Source organism: Trichosurus vulpecula, chromosome 3 (assembly GCF_011100635.1).
Source record: "Trichosurus vulpecula isolate mTriVul1 chromosome 3, mTriVul1.pri, whole genome shotgun sequence".
NCBI classification, from domain to species: domain Eukaryota; kingdom Metazoa; phylum Chordata; class Mammalia; order Diprotodontia; family Phalangeridae; genus Trichosurus; species Trichosurus vulpecula.
This window is the reverse complement of record NC_050575.1, coordinates 156,179,745-156,202,211: the sequence shown is the minus strand read 5'-3', so window position 1 is coordinate 156,202,211 and position 22,467 is coordinate 156,179,745. Positions and strand designations below refer to the sequence as shown.

General features: G+C 43.7%; 1 long non-coding RNA gene across 1 annotated transcript; it reads right to left on the bottom strand.

Moving 5' to 3' along the window:
• Positions 1-17,206: 17,206 nt before the first annotated feature.
• Positions 17,207-18,346, bottom strand: LOC118844058. Its single transcript, XR_005009957.1, has 3 exons — positions 18,238-18,346; positions 17,742-17,807; positions 17,207-17,431 (listed from the first exon to the last, which is right to left on the bottom strand). It is a non-coding gene; the product is annotated as an uncharacterized LOC118844058 (long non-coding RNA).
• Positions 18,347-22,467: the final 4,121 nt, after the last annotated feature.

Genomic DNA, 22,467 nt, shown 5'->3' with positions numbered 1-22,467 from the left:
CTTCCCCTCCCCCCTTTCATAGAGCCATCCTATATGGTAAATAATATTTCTTAAAGAAAAAGAAGAGGAAAAAAAAATTAGCAAAACCTATTAATTCATGAGGAAAGTCTGAAAATACAGGTAATTGGATCTCCCACCTCTGTAAAGGACTGGGATGGGGGCATTTTCTCTTACCTATTCTTTGGGGCCAAAACTTCATTTATTGTTTTCATTAACAATAACAAAACTTCACATATCTCAATTTTCCAAAGCATTTCTATATCCATGATCTCATTTATTTCCTACAATAATCCTTTGTGATAGGCAAGACAGAGGATCCCAGTTTACAGAGGAGAAAAATGGCAATGAAACTTTGGAGTTTGTTTTCCTAGGAACCAATCCTCAGAATTTCTCGGAAGTATGAAAAAGGGCTTCCTAGGGAGTCCTTGGACCGAGGTTCTTTTCTCTTGCTTGTTATTCCGATTTCTTAAACTCATTAACATATTGAGGGCTCAATGATGTGTCTACAAAAGACCTGAGATAGAGGCTTTTGTGGCCTGAGCAAGTGTATCATGGTTCAGTGAAAGACTCTGGCCATTTGGCATCAGAACACCCAAGTTCTAGACTCCAAATTGTCTTTGCCCAGCTGTATAACTCCCCCTTTCTTCCCTTTCACAATATTTATTGAGATAGTGGAAAGGGCATTGGATTAGGAGTTAGAAAACCTAAGAGGTCTAGTCCCGACTCTGCTGTTAAATGATTTTGGTCAAGTCATTTCTCGAAAGGCCTCAGTATCTTCCTCTACAAAAAGGCAGAGTTGGACAGTTTCCCCATGGGGTTTCCACAGCATCCCTGTCCAAGGAGTTGAGGCTAGTGTTCCTTATTCCTCATCTGCTCATCTCAACAAGAGGAAGAAGGGTTTTCAGTGGTTTTATTTTAATTGCCATATTTTGGAAGAGAGGAAAGGGGTAGGAAATATGTCCAAGGTATAGATATATAGAACTAAGTCTGCATAAATCCTTCCCTTTACAGGCACAGAGAGATAGGGGCATCAGTAGTGATAGCTACTGAGATCTAGGGTGATAGCTACACTACAGTGTGGTGATAGCTACAGTTGGGAGGGGGATTGAAGACATAGCCTTGGACACACTTGGCATATCCCATTGGGTGACAGGAGTAGGACCCTGAGAAGAGCAAACAGGAGTTCAGAGCATGAGGGGAGTCTAACAAGGGTCCAAAGTTCTAAGAATATCAGTGGGGATGGATCTCAGAAGCACAAGAAGGATGTTGTCTTACTGGGACTCTTTAAGAAGGATTCTAGGGACTTTGTACCACTAGGAACTGAGCCTCCACTTCACATACTTTCTCCTGAACTGATCTCCAGGCAGGCCCACACAAGGGTCTCTTGGATGCAGCAGGGCTGCTCAGGTCTGGCCATAGAAAGTCCCTGACCCCATGCTCACCCCTTTTTATAGGAGGTGAAAAGCCCCGATTTGAGTTTTCCTGCACAGAGGCAAGAAGCGCTTGTAGTAAGAGAAGAGAAAGAGGTCAGCCAGAGCTCTGGACAGGTTTAGGAATAGGAAATAAAGGTCTACGATTCTTTTTTCTCTCTCACTTCCCATTCCCCATTCTCTATTCCCTAACTTTCCTCTGTATAGTCACCAAGAAGAGGGTGCAGACCTCAGATCTTCCAAAGCTCTGAATAACCTGTCTGTCCTTCTTCCTTACTCAGCTCCCCAGAGAAGCATTTTCTCCCAATTGGAAGAACCCAGACCCAAACCCTAAACCTAATTGCTCCCCATTGTTGGCAACCTGACCACCACCCCCATCTCCACAAAAAATTACGTTTCTGGAAGGAGCCCCAAAGTCTGCTCCTGGTTCAAAAGAGCCCTTTTTAAGTTTATCCCTATCCTGGGGGCCTGGTGGTTAAGAACATTTGTAGTTCAAAGCTCTATTTCTCTGAACCTTTGAAATAGAAAGCCAGTGGGATATTTCTCTGTTCCTTCATTTCAAAACCAAACCCAACATCCCAGTTTCCAAAGCCTCTAAGACCCTCAGGTTATACTTGTTTTCTTCAAATCTCCAAAGCCTGGCCTAAAACTGAGCCTGAGTCCAGCTCAAAGCAGACAGGGAGCCCTGTTCCCCAAGGCAGCCAGAGAACCCTCACCTCCCAGTCACATTTAGAGTCTCTCACTGGCTGATGAGGGACTCTGAGAATGAGCTGGAGGGCTAAGAGAAATGATATAGAGGGAATGAACCAAATGCTAATTTGTAGCTGAAGATCCAGATGTAAACTCTTGCTCAGGTCTCTGCCTTCACTATACCCCCTGAGATGCCCAATGCTCAAACCACTGCACCATGATGCCTCCTTTTTGGAAGTACTCAGGGACTAGTGTGGTCTTGAATGGGATCCGTGTGAGCAGATTCAGTCTTTGATATATAATGAATGTTAATACTCTTTGAAATTAGGGAGTTTGAGAGCCAAGAGTCAAGATTAATTAAAACAACCTCATTCCCTCCATGTAACAAATAAGTAAAACAACACACCCTCTAGGACATGTTTTCTTCCATTACCCATTCAAGGGTAGGCAATAAATGTTGTGAGATAAAAAAGAATTCCCATACATGCTCTATCTTGTAAGACACAAGAACAACTGGGAAATTCTCAAAAACCTCAATTCCCAAAGATAGTTCTGCTGGATGACTGACTTTTGTTATGGATTCACAAAGAGTCTTAACATGTAGATTTAGGATATGGGAATAACTTGAAAGTCAGCTTCCTTGAAATCTTCTCAGGCGTCTACATTCAAGAACTGATGGGGAATTGTGGGAGTGGGAGTGGTGCTGGGGTGCAGCAGGGTGTCTGCTCCTGTCTTCAGCTGTGTGAGCTTTAGAAACTTTCTTTCCTTTCCTGATTCTGTTTCTTCCTCTAAAATGTTAGGGTCAAAATAAATTCCTCTGGTCCCTTCCAGCCATAATATTCTTGGATCCATGATTAACTCAGAGCATACTATGTTTATTAGAAGAGTTTCCAAAACTTATCTGGCTCCTTGTTGAGGTTTCGTGTCCCTTATTTCTGACTAACACAGTTATGCTTTAGAAAGATAGTGTCTTGTCACACAAAGATTACTGGAGCTGAAGTCAGTGGAGCTCAGTTTAAGCACTGGCTACTATTAGATAAATAACCATGGGTAAACCCTTTGAAGCTCTGAGTTTCAGTGTCCTCCTCTATAAGATGCTATTAATGACACATGGTCCCATTATTCTGTGAGCTCTTGGAAAGCAGGAACTTTTTGCCCTTTTTTTGTAACCCCAGCACTTAACATGGTGTCTGGCATATAGTAGGCACTTAATAAATGCTTGTTGTTCTATCTGCCTGACGAGGTGGTTGGGTATGAAAGGCTTTTTTAAGCCTTAATGATATGGAAATGGGATAATGTATGTAAGTCTCAAACATGGCATTACATCCCAGTTATGGAGTCCATCATTTCACTACTCTCTATTCCCCATCTCCCTTCACAGAGGGGGCTGCATTTTCCCCTCTCCTGTCACCCCTGCATTCAAGCTGAAGGACTATCCTATACTTGGGCAGAGGAAGGAGCCCCAAAATTGGTTTTAAGGTCTGGGAGTAGGTGGCTTGAGCTCTCCCTATATCCTGGGAGCAGTAAGGAATAGGGAAGAATGGGATCAGTATTTCAGAGATTCATTAACAAATTTTTGAGGGGAATGGGTGGGAAGGAAGTTGGGAAGTTCGGTGCTTATTAGCCTTGTGTCTTTCATCTCCTAATTCTCAAATAAAGCAATCTAAAGGAAGTCTTAAAAAAAAAAAAAGAAATATGACATTATCATTCCCCCAAACACACAACACAATAATATATAGAAAAACATTGTCAGTTTATTTTCGTTTACGTATTTCATAGGGAAAAAGAAAAACATTCATGGTGCATGAAACTATACAGATTCCTCTATTCTACAGGCTCAAGGAGGCAACAGCATCAGTGGCAGCAGCTGCAACTCTCAGTCTGGGGGGCTTTGCAGACACAGCCCTGGGCACACTTGGCACATCCTGCTGGGCAGCAGGAGCAGCAGCCTGAGAAGGAAAGATGGGAGGTGAGTATGAGGGGTTCTGACCCAAGCACCTGGCAGAGCCCAACAAGAGACATCAGTGGGAAATCAGAGGATGGATCCCATGTGACCCAAACATTTTAGGGGCTATCTGGAAGATTTAGCTCCACTAGGAAATCAGCTCCCTCCCTCCTAGCTATATTTCAAACAATCATGAACCGTGTGCCTCTACTATAGGTTGCTGAGTGGAGCAGTGAAGGCATTCAGGGGCCTTGGAGTCAGGAAGACCTGAGTTCAAATCTAACCTCAGGTGTTTACTATCCCTGTGACCCTGGTCAAGTCATTTAACCACTGTCTGCCTTGTTGTGAGGATAAAATGAGATAATATTTGTAAAACATTTTGGAAACCTAAAAGTGCTATACAAATGCTACCTATGATGATGATGACATTCCAGGCACTGGAGATGCTGAGACTAAAGTGACATAGTTGAACCCCTAGCCCCACCCCTCTTCCTCTCTGATAAGGCCAGGACTGCTTAGTTCAGGAGATGGAAGATCCCCACCCCACACTACCCCTATATTCCTAGTGCACTTACTTTTCTTGCAAGAGGTACAGGAGCATGATTTGCATTTGCAGGAGTCACCGCAGGTGCAAGAGCCACCTAGAGAGAGAGGGAGGTGGGGGTGGAAGCAGTTGTCAGCATCCAGTCAGGGCTGAGCTCCAGGGCAGATTTAGGGATAATACAAAATTATGGGGTTATCCTTTCCCTCTCATTCTCCAATCTCCCTCCCGATTCCTCCAGGTCCCTAAAATGAGGCAACAGCCCTTAGATCTTAAAATAATGCCTCAAAGTCTTAACAGGGTGCTCCTCAACCTATAACAAATTCCAGATCTTGGGACCTTGATCATCTCCCGCTAAAACTCAGGGAGCCCAGCAGTCAGTTTCTTCAGCAAAAAAGCCCCATCCCTGGGACCCCTACTGTTAAGCACGTTTGTCATTTAGGGCTTTCTCTTTAAGAAATGGATAAGAACTTTCAGTTCCTCAGCTTTAGAGCCAATCCAACCACGCTAACAGCAGCTTCTTTCCTCCCTTTCTCCTCAAAGCCAGGGCAGAGACCAGGCTCCTGACCCCTAAGACAATCTGAGAACCCAGGAGTCCCTTACCATTTCCGCAGTCACAGTTGGGGTCCATAGCTGGTGGGTCTGGAGCACGTTTCTCTGGAGAACGAGCTGGAAGTCTAGAAAGATGAGTTGTGGGGGGATCCGTCCAGCTACTCCCTTTATAGCAAAGCAAGAGAATGAGTGCAAAGGCTCTGCTCCGTCCTCCTTGCCTAACATGAGTCTCTTGCACTCAGCTACTTGGCTGAGTTGTGGGCTTTGTGCCCAGGTTATGACTCAGAGGGAAATTCCCCAGAATCTAGGGTGCTGAGCGCACATCTCTGCCTCCCAGCCCTGAGCTGCTGTGTGCAAAGGTAGGAAGAGGCCCTGGGGTCATACAGAACATCATGTACCCTTGTATGTTTTCTCTGTTTCCAGCCAGCTTGTATTACTCCTTACCAGAAATGAGGAGTTTTTCTGATTGGGAAAATGAGTTCAGATCTTCCTACTCCCAAACTTCTTGTTGTGTCCTTGGCAGAGAGATCATCTGACCTGCCAGAGACCCTTTACAAAGTTATGTCCAGGCCTCTGTCCTCTGATTATTACCCAATGAACCCTCTGTGTTGACCTCTCGGCCCCTAAGCTTCTGACTACACTGCTGTCATTGCTCAGACACCTGTGCTCATTGCCCGGATGGGCAGGAAAGAGAGTTGAAGTGTGTGTGTGGATGGAGGAGGGGGCGAAGAGGCAGGGCAGGAATGTACAGAGATCCTAGGATGGGCATGAACAATCTTAAGGAGACTGAGGTACAGTGGGTATAAGTCTAGTCTATACAAGTGAAATGAATAATCTTAGGGGTTTTGTGGAAAGTACTGGCTCTTTACCCACCTAAGTCCTTCTGCCCAAGTCCCTCTCTCCATGGCTAGGCCCTTGCTGACCTTGAAGTTTCTTCCATTCATTCAATAAGTATTTGCTAAGTGCCCACAATTGAAACAGTGTGGATGCAGTGGAAGGGCTTGTGGATTTGGAGTCAGATGACCTAGGTTTGAATCCCAACTCTGCCAGTGACTACCTTTCTAGCCCTAGGCAATCACTTTACCAATCTGTACCTCAGTTTATTCATCTGTAAAATAAGGGGGTTGGACTAGATGACTTTTGAGGTCCCTTGTTGTTCTGTCATTTCCAACTCTGTGTGACCCCATGGACCTCAGCACACGATTACTGTCCATGGAGTTTTCTTGGCAAAGATGTTAAAGTGGTTTGCCATTTCACTGTCCAGTGGATGAGTTAAGTGACTTGCCCATCTTATTTTACTAATGCCATTTCCTTCTCCAGCTTATCTTACATATAAGGAACTGAGGCAAACAAGATTAAGTGACTTGCCCAGGGTCACAAAACTAGTAAGTGTCTGAGGTCAGATTTCAATTTAGGTCTTCCTGACTTCAGTTCCAGCACTCTATCCACTGAGCCACCTAGCTGCCTGCCTCTTAGGTCCCTAAATTTATGATCCTTGATTAAGGCCTTGTACTAAGTATTATGGGGGACACAATAAAGGTAAATGGCATTCCTGGCTTGAGGAAATTTAAAACCTAATAGCAAGGTATGACATGTGCAAAGATGGTCTCTAAGATCTCTTTAAAACCTGACATACTTTGATCTCCCATGAAGTACTTAGATGAGGCCAAATGTAGCATGTAGTGTATAGGTGAAATATGAATAGAATGGGATGTGAGTTTAATCCAAAGGAGTGGTCCATGAGGAGTGATAGACATCTGAGAAGAGAGAAGACACTTTAATTTGACAGGGAAGGCAGTGTGGAGTAAATGAAACTAGATCTGAAGTTTGGAGGAAGAGAAAGACTCCATTAAGGACTAGGAAGGGAGTGGGGGGGAGGTGTTGGTGAAGGCAGCATGTCCATTCTGGGCCTGGGGGGGACAGTATGAGCAAAAGTAAGAAGATATTTTAGGTCCTTTCATAAGAGTTGGGAGGGACCTTAGAGGTCATCTAATATAACAGCTTCATTTTATGGGTATAGAAACTGAGACCCAGAGAGGTTAAGTAATCTGCCTGAAGGACACCCAGGTACTAGATAGCAGAGTCTGGATTTGAACCTTGGTCCCTTGATGCCAAATCCTGTATTCTTTTCCCTAGAGTGCATGTATCTCTGAAAGAACCTCTATTTCAGGAAGGTATACACTGTCGACCTGAAAGTTTGGTTAAAGGAGACAAACAGGCTAGGTGATATGTAAATCTATATTGTTTATTCCCTTAAAGCTAGCAGATACATACATGTAAGCAGCCAGACAAAATCTGACTGCCTGAGCAAAAATATGAGAAGGTTTAAATACATTTTTAGAACGGTCGCAGCTCAGCATGTCTGTGTTACTCAATTTTATGATTTCCACGTATGTTTAACCATGATACAAGAAAAGGACTTTTCTAAATTGAATAGGTTGTAAATACAATAAGAGAATTGACAAAGTGTCAATTGAAATTACAATCCAGGATCTCTGTGTTTAACTTACCATTAACATTCCATAACATAGTATATGCCCATAAAATATTAAGCAAGATAGTTTCTTGGGTTAAGGGTCTCATCCTTAATGGCTAATAGAAAGAGGAAAGAATGCCCTTAAGTCAACCAGATCTGGCCTTGTTGACATAGGAAAGAGGTATTCTCTGAGTTTACTCAGAAAACAAAGAAGCTTAGGTTCAGACTCTTCTTCTGGTCAATCAGTTCAGGCTCTTCCTCTGGTTAATCAGTTCAGACTCTTCCTCTGGTTGATCAGTTCAGGCTCTTCCTCTGGTTAATCAGTTCAGGCTCTGACCCTTATTGAAGTTACTAAAATGATATTAAATGATTATCAGCACACACCCCCACCCTCCCACCCCACCCCCATCTCTTCATTTCCGACTTTTCCATTGTGTCCCATGAACCTCTTCATCCTGCTTTATCACTCCAGCCTATTAACTCACACCTTCCTGGGGCCTCTCCCTTGAATTGGAGGGTAGAGAATGAAAAGCCCCACCAGAACCTCCATTTAAGGGGAGTGCCCAGGCAGGCCATCTCTTCCATTCTCACCTAGATGCGCTCCTATGGACTTCACATCTTACCCCAAGTCAGTCCCATCCCCACCCCACCCCCCATTTCAGCTTCCTTTTGTGTATTATCCTCCCCCATTATACTATAAGTTCTTTAAGGGCATCTTTTGCCTTTCTTTGTACCCCAGGACACTAGGCTTGGCGTTTTTGGTAGACTCTTAATAACATTTATTGACTGTACAATGTACTTTCATCAGTGCCCTCAACTCAAGCACTGTACAGAAAGGTGATTTCCTGTTAAGACATTAATACCAGGCAGAAAGGGAATGCTCAAACATCTCTCAGAAATTCAGACAGAGGATTTGCCTTTCCACCCTTGAGATGGAGGTTGGGAGCAGGGGCAAGAACTTTTTATCTTCGTGCCTTTGACCAAGGGTCAGGTATATTCAACAGAGGGAGAAAATAACAACTAACATTTCGATAGTGCCTTAAGATACACCAAATGCTTTATACAGATGATTTCATTCGATCCTTATAGCAAGCATCTGAGATAAGTGCTATTACTGATCCCATTTATGATGAAAAAGGCTGAGAAGCTAAGCAATTTGCCTAAGGTCACACAGCGCAGCAGTGTCAAAGGTAGGATTGGAACCCAGCTTCTCCAGCTCCAAAGCAAGTATTTTTCCCAGTGTGTCACAATATATATTCAATCAACACATTTATCAAATTCTTGCTTTGTGCTGGGCACTGCGCTAAGTAAACCCTGGGTATCCAAAAGCAGAACAATCCCTGACCCACTTAGATTCTAGTGGGGAAGATAGCGTATAAATACAGAAGGCTCTCAAGGTGGGGGTGGCAGGAGGATGGGAAAGACCTCCTGCAGAAGGGGACATTGAAGCTGAGTCTTAAAGGAAGCCGGGGCTGCTAAGGTGTGAGGAAGGAGAGCAGCCACCATTTCGAAACAGGACATGAATACTTTCCCTTCCCGATCCTCAGAGTCATCTTTGAATCATCCGTCTTCCTCACTGCACACATTCAATCATTTGCCAAGTCTTGTTAAGCTTATCTTCCTAACATCTCTAGATTCTGTCTCCTTTTTGCCTTTCATACAACCACCAGCCTGTGGTTTTTCTGCTTCCTGTCTCTCCCACCATCTTCCAGACAACTGCCAAAATTACCAAGGCACAGATCTGACCATGTTATACCTAGCTCAAGAGTCATTAGTGGCTCTTGCTTCTAGGATAAAATGCAAATTCCTCAGCCTGGAATTTAAAACCAGTCTGACTCCAGCTTCCCTATCTATCCTTCATATCATCATACTGCTTCTGCTTCCATGCACTCTACCTTCCAACCAAATTGCACGACTGCCTGTTGCCTGAGGTTGTCTCCTCAAATCTTTATTTTCCTTTGCCAGCCTGGGGGAGTAATGTAGCACCTGCACTGCCGGTGCAACCCATCTACGGAGATGAGAGATCTAAGCAGTCACTATCCCAGAGTTTACCTGCTAACACTGAATTAGTTGTCAGAACGGCTGGGGATTCTAGTCCCTGTTATGGCATTAACTAACCATATGACATTGGGAAAGTCACTTCCCTGGTTGGTGGCTCAGCTTCCTCAATTGTAAAATAAAAATAGCTCGTGACCCTTCTAGTTGTGACATCTTTGGAAATCTATATTTGAAATCCCTCTTCAGAACATTCCATTTCTGCTGAGGTCCCCAAAGTATCTCTGCCGCAGGGTTGAGGCTTCCTGTCCTTTTTTTTTCCAAACACAGAGACACAGAAGGGAATTCTGTGAGTGTGTTTTTTTTCACTTGTTTCATGTATTTAAAAAATAGAAAGTGAGTCCATAGTATATAAAATCTAGGTCTGTACAAATTCTTCTATTTACAGGCACGGTGAAACAGTAGCATCAGTAGTGACAGCTAAAATTGTCAGTAAGGTACAGTGAGGTGGGAGGGTGGGGCAGGGGTCTGTACATAGCCCTGGGCACACTTGACACCTCCCATTGGACAGAAGGAGCAGCAAATAGGGCAACTAGGTGGCACAGTGGTTAGAGCACCAGGCCTGGAGTCAAAAGGATCAGACACTTACTAGCTGTGTGACCCTGGGCAAGTCACTTAACCCTATTTGCCTCTGTTTCCTCATCTATAAAATGAGCTAGAGAAGGAAACAGCAAACCACTCTAGCATCTTTGCCAAGAAAACCTCAAATGGGGTCACAAAGAGTCAGACATGACTGACTAACAACAACAAGGCAGCAAATAGCCTGAGAAGGAAAGACAGGAGATGAGTGTGTAGTAGGGTCCTGGCCTGAAAAATTGACAGGGTCCAGCCCCAGGGATGTCAGTGTGGATGATACAGGAAGGATGCTATGGGACCTAGGCCCCTCATGGAAGATTTAGGAGACATATCTCCTAGGACGTGGATTCCTTCCCTCCTTCACTGACTGTATTCCCAGGACTATGTAGTGTGGACTGTTTTCCGATGGGACTGCTTGGGACTGCTTGGTTCAGGAAAGTATTCTAACTGACACTGGTCCCTCCCCACCTCCAACCCCCTATTTAACTTTTCTTCATAAAGATATCCTGAAATGAGTTGTATTTGTGGAGTCTGCCTTGTGAGAGAGCTTTCAGGTGGGAGAGAAGAGGCCAGATAACAATGGTTGGAGGAGAAATGACAGAGCTCCAGGGGAGGATTGGGGTAAAAGATAAGGATGTAGAATGCTTCTTTCTTTCCGAACTCCCCAGGCTCCAGGTCCCTTATTGCCTAAAAAAGATCTTCCCAGTCTGGCTTTAGAAAAGGATGGAGTAGTCTATTCCTCTGCCTTTCTGGTTGCCTAGAAAAGCACCTTCTTCTACCAGGAAGGACAACCCTCACACTAGCTGTTCACCATTGCTGGAAGCTTTCCACCCGACCTAGTGAGACTCTGACCTCTCTGTGTTTCAGGAACCACATTTCTAAAGATCCTTAGAGTCTGTTGCTTCCTTAAAAGAATCTTTGGGTAATCCTCTGCCTGGTGCTCTGATGTTGAAGCATTATTTGAGATTCTCTACCTCTCTGAAGCAGAGTAAGAGAAAGGGGTGGGGGAAACTAGTTCTCTATTGCTTCACTTCAAAACAAATCCAACCCCATTACCACCACCTCCCCACCCTGTGCCCACAGCTTTCTCCCTCCCTATGCCAGACTGCTATATGGACCCTGAGGCTGAGCCCAGCACACAAGGAACAGAGGCAGGCCCCTTGGCCCCTGACGCAGCCCCCAGATCCAGGAATCCAGTTTCCACTTATACCATATGGCCACAATCAGGGAGCATTTCAGGTAGGTATCGGGCCATTGTCTTTGAAGGACAGACTGGACAAACGGAAGCAAGTATACAAGCAATCCAGCCATGTCCTCTCATTTACAGCAGGAAGGCAACCTTGCAGGAGCTGCCCCCCTTCCTCACCTCCACCTCCCACCCTGCACACAGCCCCAGGCTGGGTTGGACTGGGCTGAATTGAGAGCTCAGTGCACAGGATGGAACCGAGTGCAGCACTTCACCTCTGCTTCTGCCTCCATCCGGGCTGGTCTGTGTGCAAAGACAAGAACCCCAAGTCCTCCCCCACCCACATGACTCAACATTATTCAAAACTGGAAGCTTCTGTTTCCTTCTCTTTGAAGTTTATGATAAGCTTAGATTTTCCATTCCCTGTATTCTCATGTATGTAGCAGAAAGGTCATTTTCCCTGCTAGAGACCTAGCAACCCAGCCCTCTAAAAAGTCCCTTGCTTCCCATACTCCTTCTAATCCCATCTCTCATTCTTATCTGTGTCTTCTCCCTCTAGATAAATTGTGATCATAAAAGTTTACTGGAAAAAATTTCAAGGCTCCCCTCACCCCTCCCCTTTTCCTCATTTTCTGCTGTAACTCCCCTGCCAGACACCTGCTCTCAAGTTATATAAAGTCTCCTCTGTTACCAGGAAGTTGCTAAATTCATTGACACTAATTCACTGTGTGAATGGGCACTGATTTTGAGCTTCCCCCTCCCAAGGGCAGTTAGTTGTATTTTGTACAAGGCTGACAGAGAGTGGTCAATCAATACTTACCTCAAAGAAATGTATCACTAATAACAAAATTTTAGACACTGGGGAAGCAGAGGTAGTCTGACAGGCTTTATAGCATAGTAGAACCACCTTCCTATACCTAGCATTGAGCCAGACTATCCATATCTTGCACAGCCCCAAGAAAGAGTTGCTTCTGATTGCCAGTTGGTGGTTTGTTTCCTGTAGTTTAGTCGTGTCCTGACTCTTTGCGACCCCATTTGGGGTTTGCTTGGCAAAGATACTGGAGTGGCCTACCATTTCCTTCTCTAGCTCATTTGACAGATGAGAAAACTGAGGTCAATTGGGTTAAGTGACTTGCCCAGGGTCACACAGCTAATAAGTGTCTGAGGCTGGATTTGATCTCAGGTCTTCCTGACTCCAGGCCCAGCACTCTATCCACAGACCACTTGGATGTCCAGGTTTACTTCATAGTATCATAGATTAGACCTAGAAGGAATTGCAGAAATCATATAGTCCAACTCCTTCATTTTACAGATAAGGAAACTTAGACTCAGAGAAGCTAAGTGACTTTTCCAGCATCACACAGGTAGGAAACAGAAGGAACAGGATGATTTCAACTGCCATAGTCTTTCCATTGAACCAATGATGGCGATGGGAACAGAGAAGATTGGGGGCAATGCACAGAAACAAGTTAAGACAGCAAAAATAACAAACATACTTAATGCCTACTATGTACAAAGGGTCTGGTTACTAACTGATTGTGTGAGGTGAGGGAGAGGGAAGGATACAAGACAACTCTGGTTTCCAACATAGAGATCCTGGATGAATGATCAAACCACAGCCCAAAATAATCGGTGGCTCCACCATTAGTGGTCCAAGTGGCAGTGTAGTTTGGTAGTTAGAACACTGGATCTACCTGGAGTCAAGAAGACATGCGTTCAACTCCTGACTCAGCCACTTGCTGAGTGACCCTGGCCAAATCACTTAACCTTTATGTGCCTCAGTTTCCTCATTTCTAAAATGGGAATAACCACCCCTGACTCACAGGATTCTAGTGAGAAACAAATGAAATTATAAATAAAATGCTTTGTAAACATTAAGAGAGATGTATAAATATCAGAGATGATTATTTTTAATAAGTGAAGTCATCAGGAGTAATGGGTGCCTCTATCTAGCACCTTCTGTTTTGCCTGAGACAAATCTTCCCACTCCTACCCTGTGCCTGGGATTCCCTGCCCTCTCAATCCTCCTCGCTTCCTTCAAAGACTTCCTGAAACAACCATACTCCTGGAAGATGAGAGAAGGTAAAAAGTGGAAAGGACCTCAGGGAGCATCCAGGAAAACACCATCATTTTATAGAGGTGGGAAACTGAGTCCCAGAGAAGTGACTTATGCAAGGTCACACAGCTAATGAGAGGCAGAATCTGTGTGGAAACCGTGTATCTTGACTATAAGTTCCCTTCATTGGGATGCCTGTGTTACAGAGAACTCCTAGCTGGCTAATGTAGTCTTAAAGGAGGGGCCAGGTGACTAGGCTCCCTCTTTGATATTCTACTGATAATTAACCCCCTCTGCATATATTGAGCCTGAGGGTCAACTGTTGGCTTTAATTATGTCTTCCTTGGCCTCATCCCTTCCACCTAATAAGCAAACATAACTTTAGTTTGTGCTTCTCCATTAGCCCAATTAAATGTAGGCAAGAATGTGTAGGACTTGAAAAGATTCTCTACAGGCTCTGTCTTGTGAAGTGGGGAGAGTGGCTAGTAAAAATCTGGAAGCCTGGACCGGCTGGCCAATTGTGCTGGCTGACACCAGCCCAGGGCAGGGATACCACAAGGAGTCCTAACATGTAGATTTAGAAGAGAGGAGCACCAGCTTCCATCTCAAAGACAAGAGACCATCTTATAGGGCCTAGAGCCAAAAAGGACTTTAGTGATCAGCAGGTCTCTGGCCTGAGGCCCAGAGAGGTAAAATAACTTCCCTAAGATGACATAGGTAAGTCCCAGTCAGAGATTGAAACCCTGGTCTCCACATTCACTCCTTCCCATAGCAGCTTGACCTGGATCAGGCTTGACTGTAAGTCAAGTTACCAATGCGTTTGACCTACTTCAGACACTTGTTAGCTGTCTGATCCTAAGTCACAACCTCACTGGGCTTCAGTTTCCTCATGTGAAAAATGAGAGAGTTGAACTTAATAGACCCCTAGGGTCCCTTCCAGTTCTAGATCTGTGAATCTCATCATCTTAATTTACACTGAACTAATGATTAGATTCTACTCTCGGCTCTCCCACTGACTACCTAGGATCCCAGCTAGGACCAAGAATCATTGTTTTAGAGCTGGAGGTAAACTCTGATGTCTAATCTAGTCCACCCTCTTCATTTTATGAGTAGAGAAACTGGGGCCCATAAATGACTTGTCGAAGGTCACACAGGTAGCAAGTGGCAGAACCAAGATTCTAAACCCAGGTTACCTGACACCAACTTCATCACTGTTTGGGCAAGTCACTTCTCTCTGACTTTTTCTTCCTTTATAAATGGAAAGAGTGAACTAATATTTCATTCTTTTTTAATTCCTGTTTTGAAAAACATGACTGATTTTTATAAGAAATAAATCACATCTCTAAGGCTCATTTTCCTCACCTATAAAATGAGCTCCTTCCAACTCTAAAATCCTACAGATTCTAATTCTACCTTGGTTGCGATGAGCATTTTTAGACCATGAAGCTTTCATCTTCACATTCCAAAGACAAATCATTCATTCATTATTGGTCTTTAGTGCTTTACCAAAGATGATAATGGCATCTATGATTCTGAGGTGCCTTAGGTTGTACTCTTTTGACCTTGATGAGTTTGGGGTGATTTGTTCCCTATTTAGAGCTTTTAAAATGAGCATTTTCTTATGGCAAGTTCTAGTTAGTTACACTATTTTAACTCAACCAAAGATCTGGATGTGCTTTTTTTGGTGTTAATATTAGGTCACTGGAAATGGCCTTTCAGTAAAATTCCAGGGCTTGAGGATTTTTTTGTTTAAGATAATGAAGGCAGTTCCTTGGAAACAAAATAAAACCGTATTATAGTAATATGAGCTAACCTGGAAGACCAGTCTGAAATTACATTTTGAAAAGAATTAAGTTTGATTATACAAATGCAGGAAGCAAATCCAAATCCAAATAATTAAATTATTCTTTTATTGCTTAATATAAGTCCTGTTATAATGAATAATAAACTTATAATTAGTATTTTTTGCATAAAAACCTGTAATATTTTTGTACTATAAGAAATGATGAGCAGGATGCTTTCAGAACAACCTGGAAAGACTTGCATGGGCTGATGCAAAGTGAAATGCACTGTGTACAAAGTAACAGCAAGACTGTAAGATGATCAGCTGTGAGTGACTTAGCAATTCTAAGCAATACAAGGACTTATGAAAAATGCTATCTATCCCCTCAGAAAGTACTGGTGGTGTCTGAATACAGATTGAAGCATACTTTTTTTTAACTTTATTTTTCTTGAGGGCTTTTTTGTCTGTTTTCTTTCACAACATGACTATTATGGTGATGTTTTGCATGACTACACATGTATAACCTATATTGAATTGCTTGCCTTCTTAATGAGGGGAGGCGGGGGTGGAGAAGGAGGAAGGGAGAGAATCTGGAACTCAAAATTTTTAAATGAATGTTAAAAATTGTTTTTACATGTAACTGGGAGAAAATAAAATACTGATTTTTTAAAGTAAGAGAAAAAAAGGAATATGTCACTACCAAATGTAATTCAAAGAATCACAGAATTTAAGAGTTGGAAAGAACTTCAGCAACCCAAAGAATCCCCCCTATAACATACCCAACAAATGGCCATTCAGCCTCTACTTGAAGGTTTGTAAGGAGAGGGAATTTGTATTTTATATTTTAGTTATAGCAGAATGGATGAGTACCATAGCAATAGCCTCTTTCTCAGATAATATTCTTTGGAATCCTCCAAAATATCACCCTTTGCATGGTTACCCATCTCTTGCCCCAAGTTCCTATTATCTGCAAATACCTTGCATGCAAAATTAAATAATAGAAAGTACTCTTTTTTGTTTGTTTTTGGCAGGGCAATTGGGGTGAAGTGACTTGCCCAAGGTCACACAGCTCAAGTGTCTGAGGCCGCATTTGAACTCAGGTCCTCCTGACTCCAGGGCCAGTGCTCTACTCACTGTGCCACCTAGCTGCCCCACCCCCCTCTTCCCCGACGTCCATAGAAAGCACTCTTTGAGAAAACTGTAGGAAGAAAAACTTTCTGCTTTAATAAGTTCCAATTTCAACGTTGTTAGAGGAGACGGTGTGGCAGACCATGTTGCTGATGCTGGAGTCATTGGTAGCTAGGTTGAAATCTCATTTCTGGTACCCATTAGCTGTGGGACCCTGGATAAGCTGAACCAAACATGAGGGCCTTTTAATCAATCTATATCCGACAACTAGAAGATCCCATCTCTATCAAGGTATCATAAACTTTTTACCCACAAAGATTAGGTCTTTATTTCTGACATAGTCCTGTTATAGAGATGTAATGTGGTATAAGAACAGTGGTCTTGGGAAACTTAGTCCCCACAACTAGCTGGACAGCATTAGCCCTGACTGTGCTATCTACCGCTCATCCCCAGACCACTAGTCCAACCCCAAGATCACCAAAAGAGCCTTGGTATCCTGCTTTCTATTAAGACTGGTAAATCCAGCCTTTCTATATCCCTAAGCAAGAAGGTCATTTCCCCTTTCCCAAACCTCCAGGGCAGAGCCACGTTCCTATCTATTCCCTCACTGAATTCTCTGTATACTCAATTGTGGGTAATCCATTTATCCTCTCTAGAACTGTTTACTCAATTGTTAAATGAGGATAATACTTATCCTACAAGCCATCATACAGGTTTGAGTTGGGGAAAAAGAGTTTGTAAGCTGTCGGCGAATTAATTCTCCAAATAGACAAAGAGGGCAAGAAACGTAAAGGTATTTATCAAGTTTATGAAGTTTAATTCACAAATTTTGTAGAAAAACAGTAGAAAGCACATCCATGCTGTGTGAAAATTCAGATCTGCACAACTTCTATTTACAGGCAAAGGGAAATGGGGATGTTATTGGCAGCAGCTGCAACTCCCAGTCTGGGGGGCCTTGCTGACACAGTTCTGGGCACATTTGGCACATCCTTCTGGGCAGCAGGAGCAGCAAGCTGAAAAGGAAAGATAGGAGATGAATGTGAAGGGCCCTGACCTGAGAGTCTGGCAGGGTCTAGCCCCAGGGATGTTGATGGGTTTCAGAAGCAAGAGACGAAAGTCAGTTTACTAGGTACCTCATAGAACATTTAGGGGACTTTGTACCACTAGAAAATGATCCCATGGATGGATCTCCTTTCCTCCCTGACCCTCTCTCCTCAACCCAGGGCTACACAGGAATCTCTCTGATGGGGCAAGGTCTATTTAGTTCAGTCCATGAAAAGTCTTTCTCCCTTCTCCCCCCACCCTCACCCTGCAAACACTTACTCTTCTTGCAGGAGGTACATTGGCATGACTTGCATTTGCAGGAGCCTGAACAGGTACAAGAGGCACCTTGAGAGAAAAGGAGAATGGAAGAAAGTCAGCAAAAAGACCATCTCCCTACACAAACTTAGGAGTAGGTCCCACAGAGCCCCAAACCCTCATCTTAATTGTTCTCCATGGCAAGAAATCTGTCACGTTACTTGCCGTTTTCCTCAGGGAGCCCCTGTTTAGACGGAACCTTAAAGCCTGTCCTTGGTTCAAAACAGCACTTCTCATCTATCCGAACCCTGGGGCCATGACTTTTAAGCATATTTGTGGTTTCTAGCTTTAATTCCAAAAAGTGAAGGAGAAAGGACGAAAAGTTTTCTAGCACTTCATTTTAAAACAAAATCAAACTCCTTTCCCCGATTACGACTTCTTTTCTCCTCATCCTGTACCCAAACCAAGACTGAGCTGTCCCTGGCCTGTGGGTTGTCTCCAGAACCCAGGAGTGCCTTACCGTTCTCGCAGTCACACTTGGGGTCCATGGCTGGCAGGCAGATGTCAAGGCACGCAGTTCTCGCAGGAGAATGAACGGAAGTAAGATGTATTGGAGGGCAGAATTGTATCTTCTTATTTATAGGGAACGGACCAGGAGAGCGAGCGCAAAGACCCGCCCCTTTTCCCTCCTCCTCCTCTCCGCCCAAGGCCCTGTACCTGCACAACGCCCTAGGGTTGTGCTGACACACCGACTCTGAGCTCAGGTTTGGTCGCGGGTGCAGATTTCTCAGAACTCTGTTACTGAGCGCAGATTCTAAAGCACGCGGGCAGCTGAGGAGCTGTGTGCAGAGCCAGGAGGAGTACGTGCTGCGCACCTCGATGCCCCTAGATCACCAGTAAAGCCCCTTGCGCCCTGAGGTTACCAAAAACACCCCCTCCTGCCCCCACCTGCCCACCTTTGTCCTTTCTTTTGCTAAGACCAGGAAGTTTGCATGACCAGGTTCGCATCCATGCCTTCCCAATGTTCTACAATGAATCCTCGGAGGGGTGGGGTGGGGTGGGGTGGGTACCTCCTGTCCATCTCAGGGATTTTGCAGAATCCACTGTCTTGGTTAACTGCTAAGAGGTTGTGGGGAAAGGGCAAGGTTTAGAAGCCCGCGGGGCAGGAAACATAGCTAGCGTTCAGAGGCATATGGAAAGGTGGGATGGACATGAATAGGCAGTCCTTGTGGTTGGGAAGGGCAGGGAATAAGCATTTTTTTCATTTTTTTTTCTCAATTACATGAAAACAATTTTTTTTAAACATTTGTGAGTTCTAAATTCTCTCCATCCATGTCCTCCCCCTCCTTGAGAAGGCAAGCAGTTTGATACAGATTATACATGCGTAGTTGTGCAAAATATTTCCATATTAGCCACGGTTATAAAACAAAACAGACCCCTTCCCCCAAAAAAACCTCCCAAACTCCAAAAATAATAAAGAAAATTCAAAAAATATTCCTCAATCTTCATTCAGACTCCATCGGTTCTTTCTCTGAAGTTGGATAGCATTTTTCATCATAAGTCCTTCAGAATTGTCTTGGATCATTGTATTGCTGGGAAAAGCTAAGTCATTCACAGCTAATCATTGGCCAATATGGCTGTTACTGTGTACAATGTTCTCTTGGTTCTGCTCATTTGTCTTTGCATCAGTTCATGTAAGTCTTCCCTGGTTGTTCTGAAAGCGTCCTGCTCATCATTTTTTTATAGCACAACAGTAGGAAACAAACATTTATAAAACACCTACTATGTTCCAGATACTGTAGAACATTTAAAGCTTGATCAGGCATTGAAAATCACCAGCCATTCTGACTTTTGTCTTGCTGTTGGACTTGGCTGACTCTGGAAGAGAGAGTGAGGCTGACCTCTGTGCAACTCTGCCTCACTTAAATCCAATTCAAGCTTGAGTCAACACATCATCCCATGATGTCATCGGTCCTTTTTGAAAATGAAGGATGAACAACAATAAGAAGATAGATCCTATTATTATCCCCATTGTACAGTTTAGGAAATTGAGGCAGATGGAGGTTAAATGACTTGCCCAGGGTCATGCAGCCAGTAAGTGTCTGAAGCTGGATTTGAGCTATCCACTGAAGATGGTGTTCAAAGCCAGTTGTGCAGGGGCTGTTGGTTTTCCTGGTGTGTCTTTCATCCTGACTGAAGGGGCTTCTCCTCTTTTGTCAATTTTATTTTTTTCTCTAGATTGATAAGCATAACTCTTCTCTTGGTGGTCAGCAATCTCAAATTGGGGTCACTTTGTCCTTTGTGGCTTAGTCCTCTTCTCCTCTGGGAGGACTAACATTTCTTTCTTCATTCCATTATTTAAAATTTGCTGAGTATGTACTGGTGCAAGGTACTGGTACAATAGAGGATACAGAGAAGAAACAGTCATTTGCCCTTAAAGTGCTCACAATCTAGTAGAAAGGAGCAGATATGTTCAGAAATTTATCTTTAAGGTCCCTTTCAATGGTAACATTCTATGATCTCCTATTGCAGAAAGAGAGTCAATGTGATGTAGTGGAAAGGATTTGGAGTTGGAAGACCTCAGTTCAATTTGTGTGACCTTCAGGAAATCCCTTAATCTGGGTTTCAATTTCCCTATCTGTTAAATGGTGTTAGACTAGATCATAGATAACCTCTCAAGCCCCTTCCATCTCAAAATCTGTGATCCTAAGTGCATATTAGAGGTATAAACAAAGTGGGATTGGAACTCAGAGGAGGGGTTTCCAGGTTTGGGATATGGGGAGGAAGGGGAGACACTGTCCTATTGCACCACTCCTAGAAGGAAGGACCAAGATCTGAGTCTGGGTTGATTTCTCTTACTGACTACTTGCAGGCCTTGTTTTACGAACTACACATTCTGGTCCTGAGTCTTATGCCATTTAGCATCTGATTATATTATGTACTAATTTCTAAATGACTCCAGTAGGTAAATCTCATTTTCTCAGCAAGATTGCATGATCTTTGAGGATAGGGGCAACATCTTAATTGTCTGTATCACTACAACATCACACACAGTGCTAGGCACATTTTTCTCCATTGGAACTATGAATTGATTGGTATAGGGAACTTGGGGAGTTCTACATTGCAGGTCAGCACTTAACTTGCAATTTATAGTCCTAAAGAGTTGTCTGGGGACAATGAGAGATTAAATGATTATTCAAAGGTCACTCAGACAAGAGGTATGAGAGGCATGACTTAAACCCATATCTTACTGGCTGCAAGGCCAGCCCTTCTTATGCTATATTATACACTGTCTCTCCTTAGGCACATAGTAAGCATCTAAAAGTACTGGATAAAATATTGAGAGCCAGGCAGCAGCTTTCCAGGGCAATTCAATTCCACATACATTTATTAAGTACCTACTATGTGCAAGACCTGTCCAAGGCATTGAGGATAAAAGATAAAACAAAGGCCCTGCTCTCAAGAAGTTTACAAATCTAATTTGGGAAGGAGAAGTACACAAATAGTTGATAAAAAATAAAATTAAATAATGGGGAAGGAAAAGATCACTTCCACTCAGCAGTGGGGGAAATCAAGGTAGAGATGCCTACATGGTGGAGATAGCATTTGAGTTGGGCTTTAAAGGGAGGAAGGGACTTCAGCAGATGGAGACTTGGGGATGGAGGGCAAATAGGAGAGAGCTTATTCCAGTCATGGGGGCTGATATGAGCAGAGACATAGAGACAATTCTTTGAGGTTTTTCGGCCAAAAAACTGAGAAAGTGTGTGTGTGTGTGTGTGTGTGTGTGTGTGTGTGTGTGTGTGTGTATGAAGTGGAGTGGGGTGGGGTGGGGTGGGTTTAGAATGGAGGGAGAGACCATGGAGAGGGCCCTTGAGCCAGAAAGGAATCTTCTTTTCTTTTCAACCTAATCTCCAAGAATGTCTCCAGTTCAGGGAAAGCAGAAATGAGATTCACTATTGAGAAGTTACTTTCACAAAGGGGCAGATCACTGACATCTTTCTGAAATGCAAAAGACAACAGTAATAATAATATTTGTACAGCATTTACAATTTGCAAAGCATTTCGAAAGAGGTGAGGGTGACTTCCCTTAGTCAGGAAGAGAAAGTGAGGCTGGTGGCTTTGCGCAGCCCACCCTCACTTGCGTGCCATGGCACGCAAGAATGAAGGCTAAACAACAACATGGGCTCTGTCTGTTGTGCCCCTGGATGCCTCTAAAAGTCTTCCCACCTTACTGAAGGAAGCTTTGGGGTGTGGGGACGGAGATGGGAGTGGAAGGGTCAACAGAAGATGAAAAGAAGGCGACCGTGAGGGACGACTCCTACCAGATTCACTCCATAAGAAGTCTCTATTTCATGTCTCTCCTTGTTCTCTTTCACTTTCCTTGTGTCTCTGTCTCTCCCTGTATCATTTTGTTCCTATCTCTCTTTACTCCCATTCCTCACGATCTGTGGTTGGCAATACATATATTTGTACTTATGGCTGAGTAATGAGCTGCCCCTGGAATGCCCAGAAATGTGCCATCCTCAGGCCATATGGAAAGTTTAAAAAAAAAACACATTTAGGATACAGGCTGCTTAATAAAGGGTGAGAGAAGCCAAAGGGATAAGAGGTGGGGGAGGAGAAGGAAAATCGGGGAGGAAACAGACGTGCTCTGGATAGATGTTATCATCATGGACCTCACCCTGGCAGTTGGAGATACTGAATGAAGACCTCCTCCCAACCATTTGCCTCAGAGCTAATATTTTCCGCT